Raw genomic sequence first — 15,517 nt, forward strand, 5'->3', positions numbered from 1 at the left:
GTTTAAAACCGCCCAAATACTAGAAAGAAGAAAAGGAAGTTATGGCTGGGCAGCTACCTGTTTATAAGGAGAAGATCTGGGGGTCTGAGGTGAACCCCAGTTCAGTGTATCTGCTGTTATATGTCTGTCCCCAGAGCTACCTTAATTGAGGCTAATGTCCAGAACAAATGGGTGAGTGGTCACCCTTCCCTGAGCTAGTCGAACTGTACCTGGAATGCTGTGTTCTGGAGGCCAGCCCTTAATGGGAACACTGAGTCACGGAAAGATGTCTGGGGACTAGACAGGCTGGGAAGGGTCTGGACACCATGTCCTGTGAAGAAAGAGTCACAGCTGAACGCCATGGAGAAGGGCAAAATCTGGGGGATTTAATTCCTTAGCTTCTCATCCTGTCACAGTGAGGACTAAGTGATCTCTTCTGGGTGGCTGTGAGGAGCAGGACCAGGACCAATGGACAAAGTCACTGGGAGGCAGAGCCAGTGCAAAGAACAGGAGGTGAAGAGAGTGGAGCAATGGTGCAGGGGTGGGTGCTGTGGCAGGTGTGCTAGGGCGAGGCCTCACTGTCAGAGGGCTCTCAACCGGGGATGGAGAGGCTGCAGAAAGGAGTCTTCTAAGTCAGAAGTTTCTACCTGGAAGCTCTGGAGGGCAGGTGCGGTCGGGTGTGTCTGTGTGCAGGGCACACATGTGTGCTTGCATATGGACAGGGGCCACAGCTTCCTTGAGATTCTCTAGTCTGTCAGACCCAGCAAGATTCAGTAGGCTGGACCGCGGGGCACCTCCAGGGCCCCTGCTCACTCTAAGATACCCCCGCCCCAGTGTAGGTGCACAAACATCCCCAGTGAGGAGGGATAAAGAAAAATTCAGTGGCAGAAGGAAATAGGGGCTCTCCAGGACTGAAGATGGCACTATGAGTCCCCCCTCCCTCCCCTGCCAGGAGATGCCATGAAATCCAATTATGCAAACCTCCACTTGGCAAACTTGGGGCAGACATTGCTCCCCTTCCTGACGCTGGAGTGCCCCAGCACCCCAACTGCAAGGGATCCAGGGATCCTACCTTTGTCACACACCAGGTGGGGGGACTGACACAGGACCAGCCACGTCATTTGTGGGGCTCAATGCCAAATGAAAATCGAAGCCCCCTCTTTCAAAAAGTATTAAGAATTTCATGATGGTAATGGTAGAGTATTAAACCAAGTGGGCCCCTTTTATGTGTGGCGCCTAGGGAGTAGGTCAGACACCCAAGAAGCTGGCCTGACTGGATCAGAGATGGTCCCACAGTGAGTTGGAAGCTCATTCAGTCTAAACCTCAGGCCTCCTGAGCCCTGCCCCATCCCCAGCCCCCTTTCTCTATCACATCCCAGCCCCTCACCCTTGCCCTCTGAGCTTAGCTGGCTTTGGACATCTAGCTACAGCCAGGGGATGGGGACCGAGGGGAGGGAAGGCTGGTGAGGGTCTCGTGGCTCCTCACACCCCAAGGTTTCTGGTTCTATAGTGCTAGGCAAGAGAGGCCTCACCTCGGGCGCCTGGGTGGCTCAGTCGTTAAGCATCTGCCTTCGGCTCAGGTCATGATCCCAGGGTCCTGGGATCGAGTCCCACATCGGGCTCCCTGCTCGGCAAGAAGCCTGCTTCTCTCTCTCCCATTCCCCCTGCTTGTGTTCCTGTTCTCGCTATTTCTCTATCAAATAAAAAAAAAAAAAAAAGAGAGAGGCCTGACCTCTCCCAGGCCTGAAAATTCCTCTGGTTCCGTGGGCCTGGTCCACCTGGGCAGCTCTGTACCACGCTCAGCTGATGGTGCAGGGGTGGGAGACAGCACCAAGAAGAGGGAAGGAGGCCCCAGAGACAAGCTCTGGCAACCTCACGATTTCACACCCACTCTGCCCAGGGCCACCGACAGCAGTCAGAGCCAGGTCATTCTCTACGAGACTCAGCAGAGCCTGGAGAGTGGTTGAACACTGTCCGGGTCAGATCTGCTTTTAGAAAGACCACACTGCCAAGTGGGGAGAAGGAGAAATTGAGATGGCAAGTCTGGAGAGGAGGCTGCTTGATGCGCGATGCTGTGGGTCAGGGAAGAGAGGATATGGGTTTGAACAGACAACAGACATGGGGAGGGCAGGGAGGAGACTGGCCTGGGAGATGGCTGGCAGGACTGAGGGCCTTTCAGTACTCCCGGGATGTGGGGAGTGAGTCTGGAGGTGACCCCAGTTTTCTGGCTTAAGTGGCTAAATAAATGGTACTCTGCCATTCAGGGAGACAGATGTAGCAGAACACTTGGTTACAACTGGCTGACCTTGGTGACAGTCAAACTGACCTGTATGAAAAGGAACAGGGGAGTGGGCTGGCTCCTACAACTGAACAGTATGAGGGTGGATTTCACTCACTTTAGTCACACCTGGATCCCAGGGCCCAACCCATATCATCAGTATATGCTCTCCCCTTCTCTTGGCTCAGGTATTCTGTGCTGACTGTTCTTGATGGCTCTTCTTGCATTGCCACAGGATGACCACCAGCCTCATGGTCACAAGGTGGCTGCCAACGCCTCTCTGAGCTATATCCTTCGAGGTTTAAGTCATATAGAAATCAAACATGGGCTGGTGTCTTAGCATCTCCGTGAAAGCACTGAGACTCACTCTGGTTGGGCCAGCTTAGATCACATGCCGGCCCCTGAACCAGTCACTGTGGTTGTGCTCACTGGCTTGGACCTGGTCCATGAGCTCTGCTGGAGCCATGTGGACCACAGAGACTAAGAGGGGAAGTGGTAAATCCCAAAGACACACTGTGGCTCTTGCCAGAGTAGAGGGAAACAGATGCCAAGGGGACAAACCACATCTTCCAGCTTTGCGGACGGCACGGGAAGAACAGCAGGCTGGGGGAAGACAAGACCCGAGTCCAGGCTCGACTGAGTTATGTAGCAGCTTTGGCTCAACTGGAGGGAAATGCTCAGCAGGCAGCAGGGTGGGGAAGACCTGGGCCACAGAGACCTGCACGTTGCCGGCGTGCAGGGGCTGAGAGACAAGCTTAAGAGGGCAAATAATGCTTCAGACTCTGGAGTCATTCTGGACTCCCTGCCTCGGGAACAGCAAGTCCAGCCGAGTGAGAGCCTCTTCCTCCCTTTGCGTGCCAGGATTTGGCAGTGGAGCAGCCCCGGCCGTCCTGCACTGAGCAACACCCCAGCTCCATCTTCCAACAAGAGATTGCTTTGCACCTTCCTCTCCCATAGTTGCTATCAGGACACGAATATATCTGACAGTGAAATGAGCCACTGATGTTGCAAAGGAACAAGATCCATGCCAGGCCTTGGTGCCAGGCCATGACGTGACAGAGCCAGGGTCCCTCCAGGCTGACGAACACAGGCCAACACCTCACTAAGAGTCAGAGGGACAGGTAACTCCAAAGGCGGACAGTGTTGGTGACTCCTCTTGCCTCTCTTCAGCCAGCAGGTCTTTTGCTCTCGTCCTTTCTCCTTCTCCTTGAATGAAGACAAACGGAATGCTTGTGGGGGGACGGGGGCAGCCATCTTGCAATCACAGTGTGACAAGAACGTATGGAAAGACAGAATGAGCCTCCCTCCCTCACGGCACTGTGAACCCACCATATCAGCCCTGAAATGCCTAACTCTGAGCATCCTTCTACATAAGACTAATAAGACCTTGAATTTTATTAAGTCACTGTTTTTCAGCTCGCAGCTGCATACAAGTCCTAACTGATAGACCCAACTAACTGTTGGCATTAAAGCCATGCCTATGGGCCCCTCGCAAGAGGATCCTGGGAAATGTGGCTCAAGAATGTGGAGAGAAAACCCATAGAAGTGATTGAGATGAGTCTGGGGTGGGTGGGAACTAAGAAACACGGTGGGGCGGCCAGAACCCCCGAGGAGACCGGGCTAGAGCAAGCCAAATGCAATGGTGAGACGCAGGGACATGTGGAGGAAACTTTTCAAGGGATTTCGTATGTGAGAGGCCCTTGACCTTGGCAGGAGAGGCTCAGTGCAGGGCTGGGGACAGAAGCCAAACCACACAGTGTGATAGAATCCCAGCCCTCGGCAGCTCACTCGTGGGGGATGGGTGCTTGGGGAAGGATGATGCAATGTGAGGAAGTGGCTCCTTGGCCAGCTGCTGTCCTGTCCTGCCTGCAAAGACCATTTCCCCTCCTTGCCTCCAGGCCGAAGTCTAAATTCTTCAGCTTAGCATCTGAGCCAGCCGAGATAGGGCCCCAGCCAGGATGTGGCTCGCCCTCCCAGCCTCCCTTCCCCATGTTTCAGCAACACCACCACCCACCCTTCCTGGCCCTGCCACCCTCCCCTTGGACCACCTTCCCCTGCCAATCCATGGCCTGCTCAGCCTTTCAAGATGGCACAGATGTCACCCTTCTATGATGACAAAGAGATCGATCCCTTTTTTAAAGGCTCCTTCCATCTCTCTGTGTCCACCTCGAATCAAAATTTCCTGGGTCCAAGTGGGTTTTACTCCCTGGGGTAGGGACAGTGTCTGATTGTCTGGTACATGTGGGGGCCAGTAGCCTTGGTGAGTGGTCCTGGGCCGGTGACAGTATGCCTTCCATGGAGCTCCCAGGTTCAAGGGGAACATGTGGGTATTCTCAGGTCCACATCTGTCCCTTCCACTCCCACATAGCTGGCTTTGGAGAGCTCAGGAAGGAAGCAGAGCAATCAGCAGAGAAGCACGAGGGCTTTCTTCCCTTCTCCTCTCTGGAGATTTCCCAAGGGCAGCTGCATCCTCCCTCTCGTTTTAGAACAAGAAGATGCGATTGTGACCAAATTTAGAAAATAACCAAAAATTAAAATGAAATACAACCCATGTTTTAAAATCCGTTCTGACAACTCCACCCCGCTCAAAGGAGTGTCTCCTCGGAGCCACGTGGGTGAGGGATCAGCAGCAGAAGCAGCAGCAAGGCAGGCTGGGACGTCACGGGCTCGGAGGCTGTTGGGGAGCAGAGGGTCTTCCCACCAAAGACACACAGGCCTGCCCCACCAACACACGGGTGGGATGGGGAGACCCCCGGGGAAGGTGGGGCCGGGCATAGGGCAGAAGCGCCCCAACTCAAGGAAGCATCTTCTTGGCTTCTTATTTCTGCCAATAGCTGGGGAGGAAGGATGCTTCTGGAAGCCAGCTCAGAGACCAACCACAGTGGATGGGCTCCTCCTTAGCACAAGGCTACTTTTAGCACATTCTTCTGCTGTGTTTTGTGGGGAACAGAGGGAAACCCAGGGAACCAAACAAACAGTGTCACCCACCTCATATAATAATCATAGCAACCAGGTACTGGGGGAGTACTGTGTCCTAGGAGCCGAGCTAGGAGGTTGGTTGGGTCCTTTTTGTTTTTTGTTTTTAAATATTGTTGCCAGGAATTCTACATGAGTTATGTTGCCTCAGAGTGATTGCTATAAGGAAAAAAAACGTCTTCGTGAGACAGAATGAAGGAGACGAATTTGTCGGGAACAACCATAAAGGCTTGCTTTGCATGTATAGCATTCAATAAGCAACTTTAGTAAGGTTGTCAGGAATGCTAGTGTGTCCTCTGGATATATTAATAAAGATAAAGAGGCCAGATGAAGGGAGGTGATAATCTTCTGAACTCAGTTCCCATCAGTCCAAATGAGACCCATAATCTCTGAGCCTGTTTCTTCCCCTATAAATTGGAGCTAGAAGATATCTCCTTAGAAAGGTTGTTGTAAAGATTAAACGAAGGAATGTATGAAAAGCAAGCAGTGCAATGCCTTGCAAACCATGCACACTTAATAAATGGCAATGATCATACTTGTAATGATAAACCCTGGCATTTAAAAATGGAGTTTAGGTTTTCCCCCAGAGGTGGGAAGAATCTGTGGAAACATTGTCTTCACACATCTGAACCCTGGTATGGGCAGAGGAAGGAGACTAATTTTGCTTTTCCCCAAAGGACAGAACCAGGTTCACCTGGCAAAAGCTAATACTGAGCCAATTCCAACCCAGTGAAAGGGATGGTGGTAACAAAAAAAGAACTGGAAGGAAATAGTTCCAAATGGTGCTGTCTCTGGGTAGCGAGAATTTAAGTGATTTCTTTAGATTCTTGCATAGTTTCTGATTTTTCAGCTAAGCCTGTATCTTTCCAATAACTGGGGAAAAGTGAAGTGTTGGGGGCAAGAGACAGTGTATGTCAGGTATACGCTAGTGCAAAAGGGAGTCTAGACTTCATTTGAGAGTCTACCAAATGTGAATCTCATTCCCAGGCAGCAAAAACCTGAAATCCTTTTCCTGGCAGAGGCGATGCGGCAGGGGAGTGCCCTCCTGTGCGTTGGCCACCCCTGCCCTCACCCTCAGGGACAGAGGGCAGATAGCGGAGGAAGTATCACTGAGTCCAGCTGGCTCTACAGGAAGGTCTCAAAGGCCCGTGAGGTGGGGAGGGAGCTCTTCAACCCCGCATTAGGGTCAGCCAAGTCTCCCTCTTGGGGTAAATCACCATCAGAGTGTGGCAGGTGGAGCCTTCCCTCAACTTGCAATTCTGAAAACAGCCTGAGTTGGCTCTAAAAGGCAGGTGAGCGAGTGCTGGTGATGGGACAGGCATTGGAACTGACAGCAACGGACGCGGATTCTGGCCCCAGTCTCATCTCCCCGCTCTGTGTGATGCGGGGTAAGCCCCTTCCCTCCCTGGACTTTGGGGTTCCCATCTATAGTTTCAAGAGATTGGACGCAATGGGTTCTAAGCTGTTTTCCAGCTCAGGATCGGCAGCTGGAAGCCGCAGGCTCTTGGCCATACTTTCTTGAAGTCTCCACAGTCCACTGGACCTCAGAAAGTCTTTTAACCCCACTGTTCTAGCCTTGCCTTTAATAGAGCCACATCTGGAGTGTATCTCCTCTGATCGCTGTTTTGTACAGTTCTTCACAGCTGGATCTCCATAAATCAATTTGTTCTGCAGATGAGTTCCCAGAACTGTCCAGAATCTTACCCAGAAAGGGCAGTTTTATCTCCCTTCAGCTTCTGGTTCCAAAAGGAGCTTGCTGAGCCCATTCCATGTCAGGGCAGGCTCCCCTGGTCTTCCCAATCCCATGGCCTGCTGGGGTTTTGCAGAGTGGCCCAGGCTCACACTCCCGTCCCCTACCTGTGGGCACAGAGGATGAACCAGCCCGGGGACCCCCCTCCGAGCCCCTCTTAGGAAGCAGTGCTCTCACTGGACAGTGAAAAGACTGGACTAAAATGACCCCCCCAAGTCCCCTGCAGTTCTTGAGTTCAGAGTTTTCCCACAGATGAATAATTACAAGAAGAGACAAGTTGAAAGTTAACTTCCCTACAGATGGAGAGGGAAGGAGGCTGGGAAGCCTCCAAGGACTTTTGCTCATTTGTTCAGCCACGAGGCAGCAAACAACACAGAATCTGACTTTTATGAAGAGCAATTGTTCCACAGGCAGAGGTCCGAGATACACCTCGTTGTTTCTGATGGCTTTCCTGGTACCCAGGAGATCTCTGAGTGCCAGCAATTCTGAGTCTTTGGCCAGTAAGTGGTCCCTGAGCACCTGTCCTCCTGGGTGCTCTAGGCTCCCAGCTTTGCCCACCTCATCTCATGTAATGTTCACAACCCCCTTAGAGTGATGTATGAGTACTGCCTCTGTCTTACAGATGAGGACTTGCGGTTCAGAGGGGTTAGGACACTTGCCCAAAGTCACACAGCTGGCGAGTGACCAATCAGAATTTATATCCAGATCTGTCCTTCCACAAATGCCAACCTCTCTGAAATCTGGCCTGCTAAATAAAGCCAAATCTAGGTCCCTAATTATTTCTCCACTAACAAGAGTTTGGACTGAGACTCCATTTGGGAGAATTTTTAAAGATAATTTTTTTTTTAAGATTTTATTTATTTATTCATAAGAGACACAGAGAGAGAGAGAGGCAGAGGGAGAAGCAGGCTCCCAAGGAGCAGGAAGCCCGATGCGGGACTCGATCCCAGGACCCTGAGATCGTGACCTGAGCCGAAGACAGATGCTTAACCATCTGAGCCACCCAGGCGCCCTTTAAAGATAATTTTTACCAAATGTACTCAGTTAGCTTGAGTACATGTACTTTGCTTAAAAAGTCTAATAGTCCTCAAGGTTTGTAATAAAATCAGTAGTCCTCTGCCTACCCGTCCCCACCCCATCTAGATCTGGCTCCCAAGAGAGCCTCTACTCAACATTTCAAGCTATTTCTTCCAATATTTGTCCCTGTATTTCAAATAATACATCAGCCCTGCTTTCTCATGATTTTTCTGTTTTAGATCATTATTATTGACTTCCTATTATGGAAAATGAAGGTTCCCTTACAGCGTCTCTCCCAGTCTTGCTGCCCGCCCCACACACGTGCACACGGACACGCGCGAGTGCACGCACACATGCACTGCCCTGCCCTGCCCCACAGCCTTCCTAATGTCATTTTATTGCTCTCAGGGCATCTGGGGCAGCCATAGCTAGCCTTGACCTCTGCAGCAATGGAGAATGGAGTCTACCTTTGGTTAAATGGAGCAGATTTAATGCAAATATCCATCTTCCCTGCTCCCAGAACTCCAGTGAAAACCACATCCCATAAGAATGGTTTGAAGGAATGAGGCTGGCTGGCCTACAGCACAGAAGACTCAGACACGTCTTCTCTCTCCTTGAATCTCCGAGGGGCTGAGAGAGCAAACACGCTGGGTGGCCTCCTAGGGGGATCCAGAGCAATACGGGAAATTTCAGGGAGATGGATTTCAGTTTCATGAGCCATTTGAGAACAGAACGGGCTGCCTAAAAAGGGAAGAGCATCCCTCCCAGTGGCAGTGGACAAGCTAGGGTCACTGACCACAGGCTGGGGGCCAGGAGGGAGTCCTGCATCGCGAGTGAGTTGAACATATGACTTCTAAAGTCTCTTCAAACTCCATAACCCAGTAGTTTGCTTCCTTTTCTAACAGTTGGCAATTAGACCCCAGTGTTGCTTTGCAATCACTCTTGAGTTAATAACCAGAGCTGCCCAAAAGACACACCCCTCTGGCAATTTCTTTTTGGGATACTGAAATAACTGTCTTAATTCTAATGAGCAATCAGTTCCACTGACCTTTGCCTCATAAAAGAAGGTTCGAGATGATTCACAGAGGAATCATGACACGGCAGATGGGACACAACTCCCTGTCCCACGGGTTTGAAACACTCTGAAGGCAGATCGATGCTGAATGGAGCAATTGCAGTTGACCTGGCCATGGACTGCCGGCCTCCCTGCTCCGCAGCAAGAAGCTCAAGGGAGAAGCTGCAGAGATGCCTCCCAAACCCTGCATTCCCTTTCTTGCCTCATTTGGAAGAGAGAGAGGGCAGGCTGTGGGTATGGGCAAAAGGGGATGGTACCTGGACAGCTGCCCATGAAGGAGCAGGTCAGAACCGTTGGCCACTCTGCACTTTGGGCCCCTGTCCCCGGTTCTGCTCCCAGACTCGGCGCTTTCGAAAGAAATGAGCTTGCCCGGAGACAGGAATCCACTGTGACCTCCTGCGCCCTCCAAGCGGGACAGACTCAGTAATCCTCAGGCCATAACCGGCAGTGTGGCGTAACTGGACCAAAAGGGAAGGGACGCGGCCGGCAGGGGGTATGGGCTGCAGACTCGGGCGGGTCGTCCCCTGCCCTCCAGAAGCCAGAGGGACAGAGCCCTTATCACTGAGCTCTGGCCTAAGACCGTCTGCGTTCAGATCCCAGCACAGCCATCGATTAGCTGTGTGACCTTAGACAAGTTCCCTACCCTCTCTGAGGCTCAGTGTTCTCGCCTTTTAAAATGGAGGGTGGAGAGGGGAGGACTAACACCTTCCTCACCGGGGGTTTTGAGAATTAAATTAGATCCTTTATATGAATGCCTAGAGCACTGCCCAACTCATGCAATTATCATCCTCATCCTCATCGTCATCCTCATCATTAGCAGCAATAGCTGCAGCAGGAGACAGGAGAGAGCAATCCTCATCCAGTTGACTTCATAGGATCAAACAAAATAAAACCCTTGAAAACAAAACTAAAGTTGTGTACAAGTGTGAGAGATTTCGTGTGTAGTGCGCTAACCCTCTTAGACATGAGGAGACGGAAGAGGCCGGTATTTCCAACCCCACTTGTTAAATAAATATTGTGACTCTGATATAGCGAGGCACGTGGCCAGGTCTTTAGAACTTTCTATCAAGATTGGTAACTCATTTTATTTTATAATTTAACAGAATATGGCAAGGCCAATTTCTGAAGAGACAATGTTTTTTTAAAAAGAGTACCAACTGAACACTTTAAGAAAAACACACCCAGACCAAATTTAAAATATGGGTGACCAGATGGAATGACAGGGATTGACAAAGAAAATGCTGTCCCTAACTTGCTGTGTGACCTCGGGCAAACCCCTTCCCTCCCTGGCCTCAGCTTCCCCATCAGCTACATTGGGCACAGGATGACCTCTGGGTGCCTTCCAGGTCTGCCTCCCGTGGACCATGATTTGGAGGATTGTTTAGACCAGTAGAGTTGGCCTCAGTGAAAGCCCTGTTAACGTTTCCTGAGCTGACAACACCATCTGGCGTGTGTGTGAGGGAAAGACACTAGTGACTAGCCAACCTGGAGCTTTCTTCTCTCCTTTTTCTCACTTGAATATCCGGCTACTCAAAATACGGCCCACAGACCAGCAGCATTGGCATCTCCCGGGAGCTCGTGAGAAATGCAGAATCTCAAGGCCCATCCCAGACCTCCTAACCATGCATCTGCCTCTTAACAAGATGTCAGGTGATCCTGTGCATGTTCGAGTGTGAGAAGCACTGCTTTCATCGGAGGGAGAAAGGAAGCTAGTTGGTGCAAGCAATTTAACACATACTCAACCCGTAAAGAAATTCAGAATTGACTCATATAAATAAAACAAATCCTTCCCAGCTGATATCTAAGGAGCTCTTCATGTGATAAAGGTTTCATTTCTTGGGAATTTTTACAAGTTTTCAAAAAGGAACCTTCTTTAAGATTTTTTTTTTTTTTAAGATTTTATTTATTTATTTGAGACAGAGAGAATGAGAGAGAGAGAGCACATGAGAGGGGGGAGGGTCAGAGGCAGAAGCAGGCACCCTGCCGAGCAGGGAGCCCGATGCGGGACTCGATCCAGGGACTCCAGGATCATGACCTGAGCCGAAGGCAGTCGCTTAACCACCTGAGCCACCCAGGCGCCCAAAGGAACCTTCTTTAAAAAAAAAAAAAAAGATTTTATTTGAGATAGAGTGAGAGCGAGTGAGAGAGAGCACAAGCCAGGGAAGGGGCAGAGGGAGAGGGAGAAACAGGCTCTCCACTGAGCAGGGAGCCTGATGCGGGGCTCGATCCCAGGACCCTGGGATCACCCCCAAGCCAAAGGCAAATGCTTAACCGACTGAGCCACGCAGGAGCCCCAGAAAGGAACCTTCGTTAATGGTAAGTAGGCATCTGATCACAAGAACGGCATCGCTGAACCTGCATTATCTACATTGTCATTGTGGTACTAATCACACTGAGGAGTATGCTTCCAGAAATTCAACACGAACTCTGTCACTCTGAGCTCCCAGAGGCCATCCTCAGTCCTAGCCACCTGGACCTATCACAGCATGGTGGCTGGCTTCTTCAGAGCCAGCTGGAGAATCTCTCAGCAAACGACTTCTAGGAGCTGAGGATCTTGTTCCTGTAATCATAAAGACCCAAATTCTGCCCACAAAGAATGAGCTTAGAAGAAGACCCCAGGCCTCAGAAGAGACAGCAACCCCCACAGACACCTTGATTTTAGCCCACGAGCCCAGAGCAGAGAACCCAGCTAAGTGATGCCCAGGCCAATGACCTATAGGTAAATGAGGGCTATTGTAAGCCACTAAGTTTGTGGTGATTTGTTACAGAGCAATAGGAAACAAATACGGATTTGGGTACCTGGACGTGAGATGCTGCTGTAACAAATACCTAGCATGGGGGAGTGGCTTTGGCAATGAACAGTGGGAGAAAGCTGGAGGAATTTTGCAGAATGTGATAGGAAAGGCTAAGTTTCCTTGAACAGACTGTCTGTAGAAATATGGATGTTGAGGACACTGTTGGTGAAGCATCAGAAGGATTGATTAGAAGAGAGTGAGGACCGCATTATTGGAAACAGGAGCAAAGGGACCCTTATTTTATGCTGCAGGAAGTTTAGCAAAGGGGCGCCTGGGTGGCTCAGTCGTTAAGCGCCTGCCTTCGGCTCAGGTCGTGATCCCCGGGTCCTGGGATCGAGCCCCACATCGGGCTCCCTGCTCGGCGGGAAGCCTGCTTCTCCTTCTCCCATTCCCCCTGCTTGTGTTCCCTCTCTTGCTGTGTCTCTCTATCAAATAAATAAAATCTTAAAAAAAAAAAAAAGAAAGAAAGAAAGCTTAGCAAAACTGCCTGCAGTTATGTAGAATTGATAAGGGATGAACCTGGTATATAGCGAAGGAGATTTCCAGGCAGTGCGGAAGGTGCTTCCTGCTCTCTTCCCACTACTCACAGTAGAACCCAAGAGGAGACGGATAGAGTTACACAAAAATGAAGCAGGACTAAATGATTTAGAAAATTCTCAGCCTCGGGGCGCCTGGGTGGCTCAGTCAGTGAAATGGCTGCCTTCGGCTCAGGTCATGATCCCAGGGTCCTGGGATCGAGTCCCACATCGGGCTCCTTGCTCAGCAGGGAGCCTGCTTCTTCCTTTCCCTCTGCCTGCCGCTCCCCCTGCTTGTGCTCTCCCTCTCTCTATCTCTATCAAATAAATAAATAAAATCTTAAAAAAAAAAAAAAAAAGAAAATTCTCAGCCTCTCCAGATGGCAAAAGATGCTAAAACTCAGAAGGGCTGCTGAACGTGTGGCACAGAGAGAAGGCCCAGTGTATGACTGCACCACCTTTTGTTAGAACCTCCAAGCGAACGAAAGGTCAGGACGTTCAGCCCCACCGAGGGCCCTTTAAGAGATCAGGGGTGTGGGCACCTCAAAGGTCTTCTCAGCTGAGCCAGGGGCATCTAGGAAGCTTGCAGAGAAAAAGAGAGACCTGTGGATGTGGCTTCTGTCTAGTGGGGTAAAAAGAAACGAATTCATACAAGATGCCCAAAGTTCTCAAGAAAATTATTTCAGCAGAAAGCCTGCCACCTTGGACTAAAAAGGGACAGCGAGAGTACACAATGAAAGGAGAGTCTTGGACCCCCAAAACTCCACTGGGGGGTGCAGATTGGTAAAACTACTCCATCGCAACCATGTCACCTTTCCTAAAAAAGGAAGGAGGGCAAGAGTTGGGGAGCTGTGTGCCCAGAAGAAAGAGGCAAGAGTGCCAGAGGATTCTTCCCAGGTCTTGAAGCTGAGTCCAGAGAAGTGAAACATTTACCTGGCTAGATTTCAAAAGCATTATGGACCCATGGCTCCTTCCGACCTTCATGTCCCCTGTCTGAGATGGAATGTCTGTAACCATTGTCCCGTGCCTTCCCACTGCTGTGTGCTGGCCGTGGCAGAGCTGAGAACCCGTCCCTTGGCTTCCCAGGCCCACGAGTGGAGGGGAACCATGTCCTGGCCGCTGCACCTGCTGGGGGACACCCGGGAGCCCTCATCTGGACCTGGACCTGACTTAGGTTTTTGGACTTTCAGCTGATTCAGATGATTAGATTCAGATGATGCAATTTTGGACTTTGTACTCATACTGTAATGAGATGAGACTCAGGAACCTGGGGAGGGAGTGAATGTATTTTTCACATGGAAGGGGCATCAACTACTTGGGGGCCAGAGGGTGGGCTGTGGTAGGCAGAAGGCTTAGATGAGCTCCACGTTTCCTGCCTCCTGGCGAACATGCTCTGTGTGGTCTCCTCCCCTGGAGTGGGGGCAGGACCTCGGAATGTAATGGGATACCACTGCACTGGAGAACTTTTGTGGATGTAATTCATGTCTTCAATCAGATGGCTTTTGAGTTAAGAGATGGAAGATTATCCTGGGTCAAACTGACCTAATCAAGTGAGCCCTTAAAAGAGCTAAGAATAAGCAGCAGGCACTCTCCCACAGGCCTTAAAGAAGCAAACCGTCACTTTGTGGAGAGGGCCACATGGCGGGGAGCAGAAAGTGACCTTTTAGAGCTGAGGTCCTCAGTTCTGTGGCCCCAGGGAATTGAATTCCACCAACAACCAGGGAGCTTGGAGGAGGACCCTGAGTCTCAGATGAGATCACAGCCAAGGTGGACACCTCAACTGCAGCCTTGGGAGCCCCTGAGCAGAGAATCTAGTCAAGCCATGCCCCAAATCGGACCTATAGAAACTGCAAGATAATGTCTTTAATGTTTTAAGCTGCTATGGTACAAAGGCTTCAAAGTAGTTATTACAAATATATTCAAAGAATTTTTAAAAACTATATTCAAAGAACTAAAGGAAAATGTGCTTGTAACAATGAGTCAAATTTCAAACACAGAAACTGGATACTACGGAAAGGAACCAAGTGGATATTCAGAGGTGAGAAGTACAATAACTGAAATAAAATGACTGTGTAACCTCAGGAGCAGGTTTGAGATGGCTGAAGAAGTCAGATGAACTTAAAGAAGACAGATAGACTTTATTCAATTTGAAGAATAGAGGGGCAGAAAAAATAATGAAGAAAAAATGGCTGTAGACCTTCCCAAACTGATTTTAAAAACATTATATTCCCCAAAGCTCAACAAACCCTAAGTATGATAAACACAGACCACATCTAGACGTATCTTAAACCACTGAAAGCCAAAGACACATTGAAGAGAAAGAGAATTTAAGGTTAAAGAGAAAATCTTAAAAGCAGCAAGAGGAAAATGGCTCATCACATACAGGTAACCAAGTGATTAGCAGATGACCTCTCACTCAAAACAAAGGCAACACTCAAGGTGGTATAATCTCAAATTCACAGTGCTGAAGGTGGTGGTGGCGGGGGGGGGGGGGTCCCTGTCAACTAGCATTCTTTATCCAACCAAACGATCTTCCAAAAAACTGAAGGTAGAATAGAAACATTCCCAAATAAATAAAAACTGAGATTGTGTTGCTAACAGATCATCCTAGAAGAAATACCAAAAAGTCTTTACACTGACAGAAAATGACACGAGGGGACTCAGATTCACAGGAAGTAATGAACAGCATGGAAATGATACAGATGTGGGTAAATATAAGAGACTGTGTGTGTGTGTGTATATATATATATATTATATACACACACACGTATATATATATTTTCCTTTTTTCTATTATTTAAATAATTAAAATAATTCAAAGTAATAATTATATCATTTGATTGAGTTTATAATATATATGTACGTCTACAATAACACAGAGGAGGGGGTAGGAAATGGAGTTACACTAATAAAAATTTGCTAAATTTTACTAGAATTAACTCGATACTCTACTGAAGAAGATTGTGATAAATTTGGGAAGCATACTGCAATCCTTAGGGTAACTAAAAAATGTAGCTAAGAAATCAACCTTCTTAAGGACATTCTTATCCCCATGATGCAGATGAGGAAATGAGTCCAGGAAGGTGAAATGATCTGCCATAGCTAAGGCTGGCCCCCAGGACTCCTGGCTCC

This window comes from Mirounga leonina, unplaced genomic scaffold (genome assembly GCF_011800145.1).
Source record: "Mirounga leonina isolate KUSES-001 unplaced genomic scaffold, KU_Mleo_1.0 Mir_170, whole genome shotgun sequence".
Classification (NCBI taxonomy): domain Eukaryota; kingdom Metazoa; phylum Chordata; class Mammalia; order Carnivora; family Phocidae; genus Mirounga; species Mirounga leonina.